At 53.8% G+C, this 15,937-nt stretch overlaps 1 pseudogene across 1 annotated transcript in view; it reads right to left on the bottom strand.

Moving 5' to 3' along the window:
- Positions 1-15,937, bottom strand: part of LOC307106930 (large ribosomal subunit protein uL22-like) — a 389,619-nt pseudogene that overhangs the window by 230,682 nt on the left and 143,000 nt on the right. The gene's annotated exons all lie outside the window — the stretch shown is intronic.

Here is a 15,937-nt window from a genome sequence, read left to right as displayed (position 1 = left end):
AGCTGCCCTAGAGGCCGTGGGGCCCAGCCCTGCCTTGGTTTCCCTGTTTTTTACTTCTTAGAGAGGCCAAGGAGTCTGGGGTAAACAGCCTTGGCATGAAGGCTGCTCTCCCCTGGGCCTGACGTGGGCATTTGGAACCACAAACTGGCCTTTCAGTCTGGGGAGGCGACCCTCCACCCGCACCTCCACCCCTGACTCTGGGTTGAGCTGGGCCTATGGTTGGCCGAAGGTAGGCTGGGCCTAGCGCTGGGGGCTTCGCCTCGGCCCATCAGAACCCAGAACCGCCTCGGTTACACGCAGACCCCGCCCACACTGCTATAGGGAGGGGGAGCCAGTGAGCCACCAGGGAGAACTGCTTCGAACACTTTATCAGACTCAAGGGGGACTGTACTCACTAAACCTCTTAAAGCAAACCTTGCCGACCAGCCACCCGTAGGCCAAATCCAGGCCAGGGGTCTGTTTGATTTGGCTCTTGAAGTATTTTTTAAAAATGTGAATCAGTTGCCAACATTCGAAATACCAGGAGATTTCACATAAAATTTATTTCTCCGGCTTCTCTTGAAAAAATGGGAAGATCTGGCTATCCTGGCCCACGTTCCCGCAGGCATAGGAGCTGGAGTGGGTCATGGCTGCCTCTTTCACAGTGACACAGAGCAGGGACTCCCGTCTTTACCCAGTTCCTGCTCAGCCCACTTTCCTCCTTTATGTTGCCTGCTAAGGTCCTGAAGTATGAGTAGGAGTTCACCAGACAAAGAGACAGGAAGAGCATTCCAGGAAAGGGGAACAGCCTGTGTCCATGGGATTCATCTGTTCAAGATTCACTTGACAAATATGCATTGAATGCTTACTGTATACACTGGGGCAAACAGCAGGAAACCACGCAGATAAAAATCTCTGCCCTCCTTGAGTTCATTATCTCAGCCAGCTGTTCTCAGCCAAAGACTATTTTGTCCCCCAGGGACATTTGGCAATGTTTGGAGGCATTTGTGGTGTTACAGCTGGGGGTGGGGGAGGGGATGCTAGTGGCATCTCGTGGGTAGAGGCTGCTGCTAACTAATGCCCAGGGCACAGGACAGCCCTTCACCACAGAGCCCGGTCTGGCCCCAAGTGTCAGTGATGCCGAGGCCGAGAAACTCTGGTTCAGGAGGAGACATTAAGCCAGACAAGCCACTCAGTGCATCCGCTGAGGTCAGATGGGGCTGCGAGTGCTCTGATGAAACTAATCAGTGTGGCAGTGGGGTTGTCAGGGGGGTACAGGTGCCCGGGGGAGATTCTATTTGAGCAGAGACCCTGAAAAGATGGGGGTGCCTCTGGCAGGGTGGCAGCACTGTCCCTCTCTCCACCCTGCTCTGTCTCGCCACGCCCTTGCTAGTGGAGCAGGGATCAGTGGCCTGTTCCCACTTTACAGACAAAGGGCCTTGGCCAGGCAGCCCACTAAGAGGCCGACCTGGCCACCTGACCACTCTGAGCTGGTGTTCTTGGGGTGCCTGGAAGTGATGATAATCACCAGATAGCCTTCTCTCCTTCAGTCCGTCAACAAACATCAATCAGGGGCCCACAGTGTCATAGTGGGACAGAGCCACTTCAGGGTGAGATGCTCAGCACCTGTTACGGCACATAGTAGGTATGCAGAAAACATTGGTCAGATGGATGCAAAGAAGGGCTGAATGAATAAACAAGCCCCAGTCCGTGTAAGATAGTGATCATGGCCAGCAGGGACTGAGTGCCTACTGTGTGCCAGACGCACCCTGAGCTGTGTGTAAGGGTTTCACAGAATGGAGACCCCTGGGAGGAAGGGACAGTGGTCATCCCCAGTTGCAAGGTGAGAAGACTGCGGTGCAGCGAGGAGACATCAATTGCCCGAGGCCTTGTGACAAGGAAGTGGCAGGATTGGCCGTGGAGCCTAGGCCTCTCTAGGATCTCGGGGCTGCACCCACGGCCTTGGCATTTTGTATGCTCTGACTCAGTTTACCAACCCTGTGAGAAGCTGATAGCATGATCCCATGTTACAGATGAGGTAACTGAGGCTCAGAGGGGCAAAGTGATTTGCCCGAGGTCACACAGCATGTGTTGGGATCTATGTTCCACACTTCTGACTACCAAGCCCTGCCCCTTGTCATCCCTGGCTGTGCCTTGAGAAGAGTTCATCAGCCCCAAGGGGTTAGGGAGGGAGGGTGGGCGGGTGTTAAGCCCTCAGGGTCTGCAGGACCAGGCAAGAGGCTCTGGAGGTAGGGTCCTGGGGTGAGTGGGTGGGAGCAGGTGGGCCTGGGGAGCCGCCAGACTTCCGCCCCCACACACAGGCACAGCCGCCAGGAGAGCCTGTTGAGAGGCTGCCCTGTGGCATGCACCAGGCTGACAATGGCTCCTTGTGTCTGCGCAGGTGGTAGGGAGGGGAGGCATTGTTCTCCGGGACACCTTCCCGCCATGGCTGGCTGCAGGCAGTCCCTGTCCCAGGACACTTGGCACAGGGCTGTTCCGGGCCCCTGAAGGTGTGTGTGTGTGTGTGTGTGTGTGTGTGTGTGTGTGATGCTGGAGTGTGTGTGTGGGCATGTGTGTGTATGGAAGGAGATGCGTGTCCAACACTGTCTCTGAGTGTGCCCACGCATGTCTTGCACACTGCAGTGGTGTGTCTGAGCAGGCTTGTGGCTTTTGGCATCTATTGTGTCTGTCTGTGTATCTCCCCGGTGTATCCGCATGTGTCTCCAACTCTGTGTATGATGGGTTGTGTGCTCCAGTGTGTTGAGTGAGTCTGCCCTCGTCTGCACATGTTTCCATCTCCATCTGGGTCTGTCCTGGAGCTTCTTGATACCTAGGCCAGCAGGGCAGGCTGGGTTCCATTGTTGCCCATTTGTGAGGAAAGGGGTTTTAGGCAGAGGGGACGAGAAGCGCAAAAGCCGGAGGCAGGGCCGAGCCGGGAGGTGCAGGAGCAGCCAGGAGGCCAGGGCAGCTGCAGCAGAGTGAGCGAGGGCAGAGGACGTGGAGGGTCGCCTGAGGGCCAGGGTGTGGAGTTGGAACTTTATTCTGAGTGAGATGGCGCCTTTGGAGGGCTTGCGTCGGGGAGTGACAGGGTCTGGCTGTGTTCTGTGGAGCTCTCTCTGGCTGCACATGGAGAGTGGATTGCAGGACAATCATGACAGCTGTTGGGGGGTTACCAGGCCATTTAGAGAAGCAGTCCCACAGCCATGACCTCAGGTGCCCCCACTCCAGGCAGGAATTGCAGCTCCCCATTTTGCAGAGGCGGAAACTGAGGCCTGGGGAGGAGGCATGCCTTCCAAGGCTGGAAGTTGGGAGCTGGTTCAATGCCAAAGCCAGCCAGCTGTCATCCTCCTCACCTTGGCTGCCGGGCCCTTTCTGTCCTGAGGCTGTGGGGTGAGGGGCTGTGCTAAAGACAGAGGTCCTGCTGTCCTCCTCCTCGCAGGAGTCAGGACTCCGGAGCCAGAGGGCGTAGGTTCAAATCCTGTCTCTGCCACTTAACAGCCATGTGACCTTGGGCAAGTCACATAGCCTCGCTGTGCCCCAGTCTCCTCACCTGCAAAATAGGGATAATGACGATACGCCTAAGTTATATTGTGCCACTGATACTCCCTCCCATAATACGATTCTCTCTCTCTTTATCTTTCCTGAAACACGCAGCCCTTCCAACACCCTGCATGGCCTCTTCACTTGCTGCAGCACTGGAGTGTCCTTCCATGAAAGCAGGACCTTTGGGGTGCTTTGCTCACTACTGATGTCCAGAATAGTGTCCGGCACATTGTCAGTGCTCAGCCAATTGTTGTTGAATGAATGCCACCCGGTAATACAGGTAAGATGCTGGAACACGGCCTGACACGGGGTAAATGGGACGTGAATATAGCTACACTGTGACCTGCAGCACGCGCTTGGAGCTGGGCAACTGGAAGCACCGAGCCAGGTCAGCCCTGTGGCCTTTCTGCACGTTGCACTCCGCGTCCGGATTGGCTTTGCCCTCACTGGGCCTGCGTCTCCCGTCTTCATTCTTCCTGGTTGGAAGACGGGCTGCTCTGGCAGGTGCTGTGCGCTGGTGGTTTGTGCCCCACGATGGATCAGGGACGTGGTGTCCTCCCGCCATGGCTTCTCCAGAGGCTTTAATGGGCCCCACTGGGGGGACACTCCCCAGAATGAACTAAAACCACCTCCACTGCCAGGATCCCTGTCCCCCTGTAGGCAGCAGCAAACAGGACCCTCTAGCGGGTGCAAGTCTACCTGGCGGTCCAGTGTGTGTGTCAGCAGGCAGCTCTGGGACCCTTCAGTCTTCCTATGAAGAGTGAAAGGAGAGGCTTGGGTCGCAGAGGCTAATGGCAGTGTAGTGACCTCGCCAAGGCCCTTGTGCCAGTCCCCTGCCACCTGGTCATCAGCTCTGCGCTCCCCTCGGCAGCTGGTGTCCCTGACTTTCCGAGGAGGGCCAGGAGCTGAGAGGGGATGGGGCCCAGGCAAAAAACAAGCCTCCTCTGTCCTCTCGCTTCCTTCCTCCCTAGCTCCTGACTCCCTGCCCTGGCTGGGGACATGCAGCAGGCAGGCGCCAGGCTGCTCAGCAGATGTGGGGGCTGGGGCTGGGGTGTCCATGGTCCTTCCCCGGGAACCAGCTAGGGCCTGGGGGGTGGGGGAGGGGGGAAGACTTTGTTCAGCATAACTGGGTAACCCTGGTATCTACCCACAGGATCCCCACTCTCTCCTCGCCCTGCTGCCAGGGTTTAGGCCGCTGTCTCCCAGTCCTCCATTCAGCCCACATGTATTGAGCTCCTACTATGTGCCTCGGCCCCCGGGGACCTTGAGTAGGGAATGGCTTGACCTGTTAGCAGAGGGTGAGGAGGCCAGTGTGGAGCTGAGTGAGCTGACTGACAGAGGTGAGGACAAAGGGGTCAAAGGGCATCCAGGCCAGGGAGGGAATTTTGGATTTCCTTCTAAATGTGATGAAGACCCACAGGAGGGCCCTGACAGGACAGTGCGGGAGCTGCTTTTTAATTCACAGTGTCTTTTTGGAGGAGCCCTCTGGCTGCTTTGGAGAGAACACCCTGGATGGGGAGTTCGGGGGGCGGGGGTGGGGAGGAGTGAGCTGGCCCAGAGTGGTGGGCACGGAGGTGGGGGAAGTCGCAGGTAGGGTGTATTTTGAAAGTTGAAGCCACCGTGTTATCTGCGGGGTGTGCTGTGGAGGTCACAGGAAAGCAGAGGAGTCCAGGACAGTTCTGGGGTTTCTGGTCCAGTAATCGAGAGGCTGGTGGTACCATCTTCCATCCTGGGGGTGTGGGGGAAGGAGCAGATCTGGCTCAGAGTGTGCTGAGTTGAGGTGTTTTAGAGGCAGGTGAACCAGGAAAGCTGCCACCTGCCACCTCCCACTGCCTTGTCCTCGTTCAGACACCCAGTACCTGCCCCAGGACGATTGCAGCAGCTGCCCAATAATCCTCCTGGCTGCTCCCTGTTCCAGCCCTTCTTCCACACTCGTCGACTGAAAACACAACTCTGGATCCCATCTCTGCTTTGCTCTGGAACCATCAATGGCTCCCTGCTGCCCCCTGATAAAGTCTAAACACCGTGGCTGGGTAAGGCCAACCCTGCACCATCTACCTGACCTCTGCAGCCTTGTTCCCCATGAGGCCACCCAAGCAGATGACCCCCTGGTTCCTCAAGCACACCCTGCCCCTTCCCACCTCCTCGCTTCGGAGCCATTCCTGCCAGCAGAGTGCCCTTCCTCACCCCACCTCAGGGATGAGTGCAAAGGCCTCGCCGCTCACGTCGGTAGCCTTTTGTTTGTTTCTTTCTCCCAGGACATGCCACACGGCGCTTTGAATTACACTTATTTATATCTTCCCCTCCTCCCCAGGGGCAGAAAGGTGCCAGATTCATTTCCGGGCTTGACGCCAGGCCCAGAGCAGGTCCTTGTTGGATTCTGTGGATGAACTGTGGAAGGTGCTGTGTTTGCAGAGCTCTGGGCCCACCCAGTGCCCGTTTCCCCGTCTTCTGGAGAATATACTCTGACTTTCCCTGGGGTGTCACCACCCCTTGGTCCATGGTGACCAGGTGAGCTGACCCCCTGCCCGGGGGTGGATGCCTGGCCCAGACCAGCTGACTAGAGCTTCCCAGGCCCCTGGCGGCATGGGTTGGGGATGGGCACACGATCCACCCAAAGCCAACAGAAGTCAGTTCTGTAGAATAAAAGACATTGCGCCTTGAGATGGCTAAGCTGGTGGGATGTCCGCCTGGAGCAGCCATGGCTACTGTGTCCCCCTAAGAGCAAAGACTGCCTGTAAATACAGCCAACACGGGGCGAAGCAGAGCTGAGAGAGGGAGACAGCCCAAGTCCTAAAAACATCCTTGTTGCTCCTGGATCCAGCCATGTCTGAAGCAGACATAGCCCTGAAATTCTTAGTTCCATAAGCCAGGACGTATTTTTCTCTCATCCTCCCTTTCTAAACCCTCTTGGAGTTGGGTTTCCATTGCTTGCAGCTTCTAGAATTCCTACAGTTTATGAGCTTTCTCCTGAATACACATACCTCTTGCCGTCCCTCCATGGCCCCGTGTGACTTCTGCAGGAGGCACTACTTGGAGTATCTACCCATGAGCTGATGCGTGTGTTTCTTTTCTTACTCTTTTCTAACTTGAGCAATGATCACTGGTTCTAGCTGCCTCAAGCAACTTTTGGAACAAGGCAGGAGGCAAATAGAATAACCGAAAGAAGTAAAATGGGCTCCAACTCCCGAGGGCTGAGGCTGGGCCTCCTGCCCCACGGCGCTTCACATGGGCCTTGGCACGCAGAGGATGCTTCTCAGCCATCCTCTTCGGAACAGCTAAGGCAAGGCTTTTCGACCTGGACACGAAGGTCATTCTGGACCAGAGAACTTCCCTGTCAAGTACCCTAATCAGGAGTACTCCCTCCAAACTTGAGACAGGTTCTCACCCTCCGTACCAGCTCATCCTCTGTTGCTGGACCGTCCTGTGCTTTGCAGGATGGTTAGCAGCATCCCTCTTCTTTATCCACTAGATGCAAGTCGGACTCCCCGCCCTGGATTGCGACAGCCGCAGATATCATCAGACATTATCAAAGGATCCCTGCAGGACAGAGCGCCCTGGCTGAGATCCCCTGCTGTAGGTACGTGCTTTGCACAGGGCCTAGCACATAGCAAGTGCTCAATAAATACCAGCAGAGATAATGTGGTGATAACAGGGCTGAGGGCAAGCGTTTAGGAAATGTGAGTGTCTCAGCGGAGGTCTGGCTGACTTAAGCAGAAAGGGAATTTATGGGAGGAACAGGGTGAGCTTACAGAATTTACTAGTATAAGGAGAACCAGGTCAAAGGCATAGAAATGGAGGCAGTTCGGAGGGTCCAGAGGCAGATGTGCCGACAGCAGTAATGAGGTAATGAACTCTTCCTTGTTTTGGCCATTCCTCCTACTTCCTATTTTTAACAGACCCCAGTGTACTCAGGCACTCCCCTACACCCCCTTCCCCTGCCACAGTGAAGGGGCTACAGCCAAGCTCTGAGGGGTGGGTCCCAATTGTTTATAGCCAATCACAGTGGTCCCTTCCCCTCTGTCAGTGATTGGTTTAGCCCGCCCATGGAATTCAATTCTGGCCAATGCTACCTGCTGGGAAATCTGGGGACTGTTCCTTTGCTCTTCAAAAGAGACAGGGGCTTATTGCTCTTAGTGTAATACAGGATTTCCTTTCTTTTTAAGGTTCGCTAATATTGCATTGTATGTCAATACCACGTTTTCTTTCTTCATTCCTCTGTCATGGACATTTAGGTTGTTTCCACATCTCGTCTATTGTAAGTGACAGCTGCAATGAAAGCCGGGAGTACAGATATCTCTTTGAGATTCTGATTTCAGTTCTTTTGCATAAAGAGCCAGAAGTGGGATTGCTTGATCATTATGCTCAGTGAAATAAGCCAGCCAGAGAAGGACAAATGAAGTATCTCAAATAGTGAAACTCAAAGAAATAGAATGGTGGCTCTCAGTGGGAAATGGGGAGTTACTATTCGACTGGTATTACGTTTTAATTATGCAAGATGAATGAAGTCCTCAAGATCTGCTGAGTCGTGTCTATAGTTAACAATATTGTATTGTACACTTAAAAATTGCCAAAAGGGTAGGTCTCAAGTTCAATGCTCTCACTACAATATAAAAGAACATTTATAAAACATTATGTAGAGTTCTCAGTGATACCAACAGTTTAAAAAAATGATGCAGGAAAGTTCTTAGGTGAAGGGGGGAAAAAACAGGCTCTTCTCTTTCTAATGTTGGTGGGGAGAGGTCGTGACGTTCGGAGCAGTGGCAGCCATCCTGAGCCAAGGAGGAGAGCCAGTTGGAGAGCAAAGCCCAAGTCCCGGCACCTGGGTCCTTGTGGATGTCACTAAGCTGTTGAATGAACCAATCCCTGATTCTGTATCACTTCAATGGTGTAAGAGATAACGTGTCCTTATATTTAAAGCCTCTATAGGTTGGGTTTTTATTCCTTACAACCGAGAGCACTGGACCGATGTGCCAAAGCCCGTGGATGAGCTGTTGTTTCCCATTGCCCTGGACATTTCCTCCTTGCCTTCTGAGCAACGGAGAGGGACTCACTCCCACTGCCAGGGTCCTCATCTGGCTGCCAGACATATTCTGCGGCCTGAGGATGTGCTCAGGGCTCAGGCAGGACTCCCAGGAGACCACCTGCCAGCTCCCCTGTCAAGTTCAGACTTTGCCTCTCTGGGACTTGGTTTCCCCATCTGTGAACTGGGGGTGTGAACGGGGTCACCTATTTCACAGATTGTTTTGAGGATTAAAAAAGTTATTTCCTATAAAACAACACGCAGAATGCCAGGCACACGGTAAGTGCTCAACCAACGTGAGCGATTACTATTATTGCCATTGTTATTATAACTGGGGGAGGGGTGAAGGGACTCTCACTATAATATAAAAGGTCATAAGCCCATCTGTGACGGGCTGACCCAATGTGGGTGGCAGGTGCAGAGTGAGACTGGCAGCCTCAAGAGGTGAGACTGGGGTGGAAACAAGGGACTCAGCCGAAGCAGGCAAAGGAGCTGCGGAGAGAAGCCTGCGAACCTGAGACTAGGCGGAGGTGTGGGGAGGCGCCAGGGTCCCCATCTTGCGAGAAAAGTGTCTTTCTCCTTGAAAGTGAAAGTGAAAGAAGACGGGTCCTGGGAAGGCAGGAGGCTGAGGGACACCCTGTATTAAGCCAGAAATAGCCCAGGCAGCGTTCACTCCTCCTCCAAAGACCCCGTGTCATAGGCTCCAGGCCCCCTGCTGGGGTGCGGAAGATACCTGGGGATCCCTCCAGCACCTCCAGCATCAGACCTGAGTCTCCAGCCTCGCCCAGCCAGACGCCCCAGCGCCTGCACACTGTGCCCCGAGCACCTTCCTGGCACCCAGGACCCGCCCCTGCTCTCCCAGGGAATCAGGCTTCACCGTCACCGGATGGATTGAGCAACTCAAGCAAGCGTGCATTTTCCAGCTCCTGCTAACCACCATTCATTCACTTCCCTTCACGCTCGGCGGCCAGTTGTTTCCTTGTCGCTTCTCAGGGGACACTGTGACCCTTTCTGTGAACCCTCCGCGGTGCAGCCGGAACCTGAGTCACCCCGAGGCAGCATCTCCGGTCACCTCGGTGCTGGAAGCCCCGGCCCGGTTCACAGGTGGACACAGAAATGATGATGATAGTGACAGCTGCCGCCCTAACAGTCTCCTGTACTAACTTCAAGGCAGGCGCCATGCTGTGACCATTTCTTAGATGAGGAAAATGAGGCTCAAAGAGGTGGAGTAACTTGCTAATAAGGGGAAGAGCCACCGTCTGAACCCAAGCAGGCTGGCATAGAAATTCAGTCCTGTTTAGTTAAACACTTAACAAGCACCTTTGTAGAAAAACAAAATGGTTAGGAAGAGAAAAATTGGGAATTCTGTTTCAGATGTATTATCAGTTCATTCATTCATCAAACAGATATTTCTATAGTATAGACTGTGCGTCAGCAGGCGCTTTTCACAGGGGACATGGAAGTGAACAAACAGGCTAGGTCCTCGCCCGCTGGAAGCCATTCCAGTGAAAACAGTCAGTCGATTGAGGACTTGATCAGTGACATTGAGATGCCCGCATCTATACAGAGCAGAACTGTGCGAGAGTCTCCGGCAGAAACACCGTGGCCTTTCCAGGCTTTTTTACTCAAACACAGCTTTTTCAAGGAAAAGACCTTAACCCAGGGCATTCCCCTGCCAAGTTAGGGTGTTAGGATGTGAGGAGAAAGACCAAAGGACCGTGAGGGGCTCGTGATATCCCAGGAGACACCGGGCTATGGGGCCAGGCCTCTGGTGGCAGGTCTCAGCCTGGCCCTTGGCAGCATGCGACCTAGCACAGTCCCTCTTCTCTGGAAGCCTCCGTTTCCTCATTCAGAAACAGGGACAGTGCATCCTCGTTCTGGGCCATTGTGAGGATATAGTGTGTCCATGTGGAATACTGAGTTAAAACGCATTTGCAGCCCTAGCTGGTTTGGCTCAGTGGATAGAGCGTTGGCCTGCGGACTGAAGGGTCCTAGGTTTTGATTCCGGTCAAGGGCACATGCCCAGGTTGCGGGCTTGATCCCCAGTAGGGGGCGTGCAGGAGGCAGCTGATCAATGATTCTCTCATCATTGATGTTTCTATCTCCCCATCTCCCTTCCTCTTTGAAATAAATAAAAATATATTTTAAACAAACAAACAAAAAACCCCACAAACGCATTTGCAGTTCACCTCCTGGTCTGCTTGAGCATTCCAGAGAGGTCAAAGGCTGAAGGTTCATTGCCTTCGCAAACATCAGCTGGGCTCAAAGAGCATCACAGACCTAAGTGGTGGAGGAGCCCAGGCAAGGAGGCAGCTGCATAGGACTGCAGCGACCTGCCGGGGTGGCCGTGACTCAGCTTCCATGGCGAATGCACCGCAGTCAGGCCACGGAGCCGCTGTCCTCAAGAGGAGCCAGAAACCCGGATCTTTACATCAACATTCCCAACTGTCCAAAGTTTCTGACTAATTAAGAAGAAGCATTGGCCTAGCACCCCACGCCTCCTAGGATGGCTACAGTAAAAAAGATGGACAATAGCAAGTGCTGGCGAGGCCGTGGAGCGATTAGAACCCTGCACTGCTGGTGGGATTGTACAGTGGTGCAGCCACTTTGGAAAACAGTGTGGCGGTTCCCCAAAAGGTTAAACATAGTTACCAAACCCAGCAATTCCACTCCTAGGTGGATACCAAGGAAAACAGAAACATGTCCCTACAGAACTGCCACGTGGATGTTCGTGGCAGCATTCTTCATGACAGCCAAAAAGTGGAAACAACCCAGCTGTCCGTCAACCGATGCGTGGCTAAACAAAGCGTGGTCTATCGGCGCAATGGACTGCTCTTTGACAATAAAAAGGAGCCAAGGACTCATACACGCTGCATCGTGGACGAACCCTGACAAAAGCCAGACAAGGAAGGCCAGAGAATGTAGGATTCCACCGCCATTAATGTCCAGAATAGGCGAAGCGACAGCTACAGGGGCTAGATCAGGAGTTGCCAGGGGTGAAGGGACGCGGGAGGTGCCTTCTAAGGGGTGCAGTGTATTTGGGGAGGTGAGATGGACCGTGGTGATGGTGGCACACTCTGAATGCACCCTCTCAGTGGGTGAATTGTGTGGTATGTGGGTAATATCTCAATAAGCTGTAACACCAGAAACACGCTGTCCTAACAGCTCCTCGCTGGTCAGGGTCAGCCGCAGGCCACGCTTTTCCGTGCCCTGGTTAGGGAGGTCACCCTCCCCGACCCGGACGTTCAGCTACCTGGAACACCCCGTCCCCGCAGAGCGGAGGGACGGCCCCGCCGGCAGAATTTCCCCCTGGGGCTCAGCAGTGAACCTCCCTGGCAAAGTGGGGGTTGCTCTGACACTTCCCGTTTTGCTCCTTTTAAAAATAAACAACTGAATGCAAGCCGAGGACCGTTCTGTTTGCGCGCTTCTGGCCCCAAACGAGAAGGAACTAGAGCAGGAGCCTGTGGTTCAGGTCCGCTTCGGAGTCCCGCAGCACAAGCCCGGCAACTTCCGCGGGGTCCGTCTGGGAAGGTTCTGGAAGCTGGTGCATGAGCGTGCAGGGTAGGGCCGCTTTCCTCCCCCTCCCTTCTCGCTGCCTCACCTCTGCAGAGTGCGGATGAGACAGACACTGAGCACGAGGACCACGGCAGTGGTCCAGGAGGAGGGCTCGGGCTGGGAGCCTTTGACATGGCGCTCTCTGATCCCAGGACCTGAAGGGCTACAAGCACAGTCAGGCAGCTCCAAGGAGTCAGGAGAGACACCGAGAGCCCCAGGAGGAAGTCTGAGCTTTTGCTGGGGGTGAGGTCAGGGAGGGGCTGTGGAGAGAAGACAGTGGCGGGGAGAGACCAGGTGAGGCCTGAGGAGATGCGACGAGGAGGAGGCTGACCTGACTCCTGGCTGGGTTTGTGACTGGCTAACAGTCCTTCACGCATGGACCATGGCCGAGCACCTACTGTGCGCCAGGCACTGTGCTAGGCGGTGGGGGCGACACGGTCTCTGCACATGGACCAGTAAGCAATGCACCCAGCACAGAGGCCACCGGGAGGATCTTGAGGACAGCACGGCAGCATGAGAAGCGAGAAGGAACCAGGGCAGTGTTTTCGACAAGGTGGTCAGGGAAGGCCTCGCTGGGGAGGTGACGTTTCAGCTGACACTTGGGTGAAGTCATAGCTGAGGTAGCGGAACTTCAGAATAAAGACCCGGAGGCTGGAGATTGCCTGGCATGATAGAGGCCACTGTGGCTGGGCAGAAGGAGGGGAAGGAGAGTTGGGGAGACTATGAGGGGCCAGACCAGGCAGGGCCATTTGGCTGCTATGAGGACGTGGGCTGGACTCTGAGTGAGGTGAGAGCCATGGAGGGTTTGGAGTGAAGGAGACCCTGATCGGTTCTAACAGGATCCTCTGGCCCAAGGGGGAGAGAGGACTGTGGGTAGAGGCAGGGAAGCCAGGGAGGAGGGGACCGCAATAGGCGGTGGAGAGGTTAGTGGCTGGCCCAGGGCAGCAATACCAGCGGTGGAAAAAAGTGGTCACTGTTTTCTCTCGTTGCACAACCTACCTTCTGCTTAGAGAGACAGGATGGGTGAAATCAAGGAGATTCTATACAGATAGGAGACACACACACTCTACATACATGTAGATTCTACACTTTTTACTGGCGGCCCGGTGCACGAAATTTGTGCACGGGTAGGGTCCCTAGGCCTGGCTGGCGATCAGGACCGATCGGGGCCTTTCTTTCCCTGGCTGCCAGCTGCTGGCCAGAGCCTTCCTTCATTCCACACCGCCCCCTGGTGGTCAGTGAACGTCATAGTGAGCGGTCAAACTCCAGGTTGGTTGAACTCTTGAGGGGACAATTTGCATATTAGCCTTTTATTATATAGGATATAGTACACATGCACTCCACATACAAACAAATCCTACATATATATTATAAACACATATACATATATTCTACACAGATAGAATCTATACATACACACATATATTCTACCTTTACATAATTCCACATATACTATACACAGAATCTATACATATATTACACACATTCTACACATGTATAGATTCTGTACCTGTATAATACCTACATACATGTGTTCTCCATACATACAGATTCAACACATGTATTATAAGCCAAGTTGACCTTGAGGACTAATGCTCGGGTTCAGGGGCCTGTGTCCTGGAAGGGGCACGGCTCCTTGGGGTGTGGGGACTCTCTGCTCAGGCCCTCTGTGACTCAGGCCTTGCTTCTGCAGGCCTCATGTTCTTCATCGTCAAAATGGGGGTGACAATGCCTGCCTCATGGGGTTGTCGGGAGGACCGGATGAGATCACCATCTATGCAAAGCAGCTGGCCTGGCATGGGAACCGGGACTATTTATTAACAGTCATCACACTAATAATGAGGCCTGTTTGGGGGCCGAGCAAGCCCCACGGAGCATCTTCCTGGAACAAGGGTGTGCACACACACCCACGCACCCACTCTCCTGCTGTGGGCGCGTGGGAAAGGGGGCCGACCCGTGGCCTCTGCATGGGCAGGATAGATCCAGAACTCAGTGGAAACCTGTGAGTCAGTGACAGGCATAAAACAGTTAATGGGTGTGCCACCGTGGATGGCTACAGTAATGATGGAGAGATAGAAGCTTAGATAATGTCCAGAGGCAGGTGGATTAGTCAGGGCTCTCTCAGTTCCAAGGGACAGAAACCCAACTCAAACCGGTTTAAGCAAAAGAGAATTTATTGGGTCATGTAAAAAAAAAAAAAAGGAAGAAAGACAATTCCAGTGGAGTCTTGCTTCAGGCATAGCTGGATCCAGGTGCTTGAATGACATCAGTTTTCCATGTCTCTGGAAGATTGAGTTAATTGATCCATGTGAACCACTAAATAGCACAGAACACACCCAATGCTCCAAAATATTACCTATTACTTTACTACTGCTATTTACTATCAGCCTAGCAACCCAGAAAAAGTGAGTTCTTTTTCTCAGCTGTTCCTATGAGTCCCAGGACTGGTTCTCATTGGCTTAGGTTAGGTTGTGTGGCCATCTCTGAACCAAACCCTGTGGGCCATGGCCAGGTTCTGTGACCAGCAGATTCTATGACCACAGGGTTCTGTGACAAGGTTCATGTGACCATCCTTGAGGCTAGGGGTGAAGTCAGCTCTACTCGAACCCCATGGACTGAGAATGGTGGAGAGGGGCTCCTCAGCAGGGACTGGGGGCTGGCCAGGCACAGCCATCCCCAGGGAGGCCGGGATGGAGTAATTTCCAATCCCGCCTCCCCCAAGGAGGACCCTACACTCTAGCAGTGGATTTCCCCCCGTATTACCTTCTTTGCATGAAGGCAGCCTTTAGAGTTGGACATGGGCTCAATACCCAGTTCCATTGCTTAATTGCTTCACCTCTCTGTGTCTCTGTTTCCCCATCTGTGAAATGGGACAATGATTGCACCTCCTTAATTCTCATGGAAAACTTTATCTGACCTTGATTGGGTCCCCCTAGCCTCAATACTTTGTGTATGAACTTATTTGGCCCTGGCAATAATAACCATGGGAATGAAGTATAACCATCCCATTTTTACAGATGAGGAAACTGAGGCATGGAGAGGTGCAGTCACTCGTCTAAGGTCACCCAGCCTCGACGTGGCGGAGCTGAGATTTGAACCTAGGTAGCCTAGCCTTAGAGCCCCAGAACTGTGGATTATGATATAAGGCTCAGCGGTATCAGGTAGTCAGTGCTTTATAGGTGGAGGCTGTCCCTGGCAAGGTGTGTCCCCTTCCACCTGCCTCAGTCTTTCTCATCTGTAAAGTGGCCTCACAGCTGTGGAACAAAGAGAGATAAAAGGGGACAAAGTGACACAGGGGCCTTTGTTTATTTAACAAATACTCACTGAGCACCTACTGTGTGCTGGGCACTGAGCTAGGCGCTGTGAACACAGCAGTGAATGTGACATACTCCCTTGTCTTCTGGGAGCTGACACGTTCCAGGACTGGGACGGGCAACACGTGAGTCAACACGGAGATGAACAAGATAATTTCGCTGGTGAGTGCTACGGGAAGATAGAACCAGATCATCGGGCTGTGGCTGGGTGGATGAGAGGCCTCTGGAAGAGGGGGCACCTCAGCAGCGTCCTGAAGGAGGTGAAGGGCCTCTCTGGGAAGATCTAGGCTCAGGAAGCCCCTTCCAGGCGGGGAGATCCTCAAGTGCAAAGGCCCTGAGGTGGGAACCAGCAAGATGGAACTGGGTCAAACCCTACCCTTGCTGCTGGCTGGGCAACCGAGGCACAGAGAGAGGCGGGGAAATGCACAAGGCCATGCAGCTGGCAGAGATGGAACCGAGGATGTGTGCAGAAGGCACACAAGGGCTGGGACCCCTGCAGGCTTCCTGCCCCCGCACTCCAGCC

Source organism: Cnephaeus nilssonii, assembly GCF_951640355.1.
Source record: "Cnephaeus nilssonii genome assembly, chromosome: 11".
Taxonomy (NCBI): Eukaryota; Metazoa; Chordata; class Mammalia; order Chiroptera; family Vespertilionidae; genus Cnephaeus; species Cnephaeus nilssonii.
This window is presented reverse-complemented; position numbering and strand designations above follow the sequence as displayed.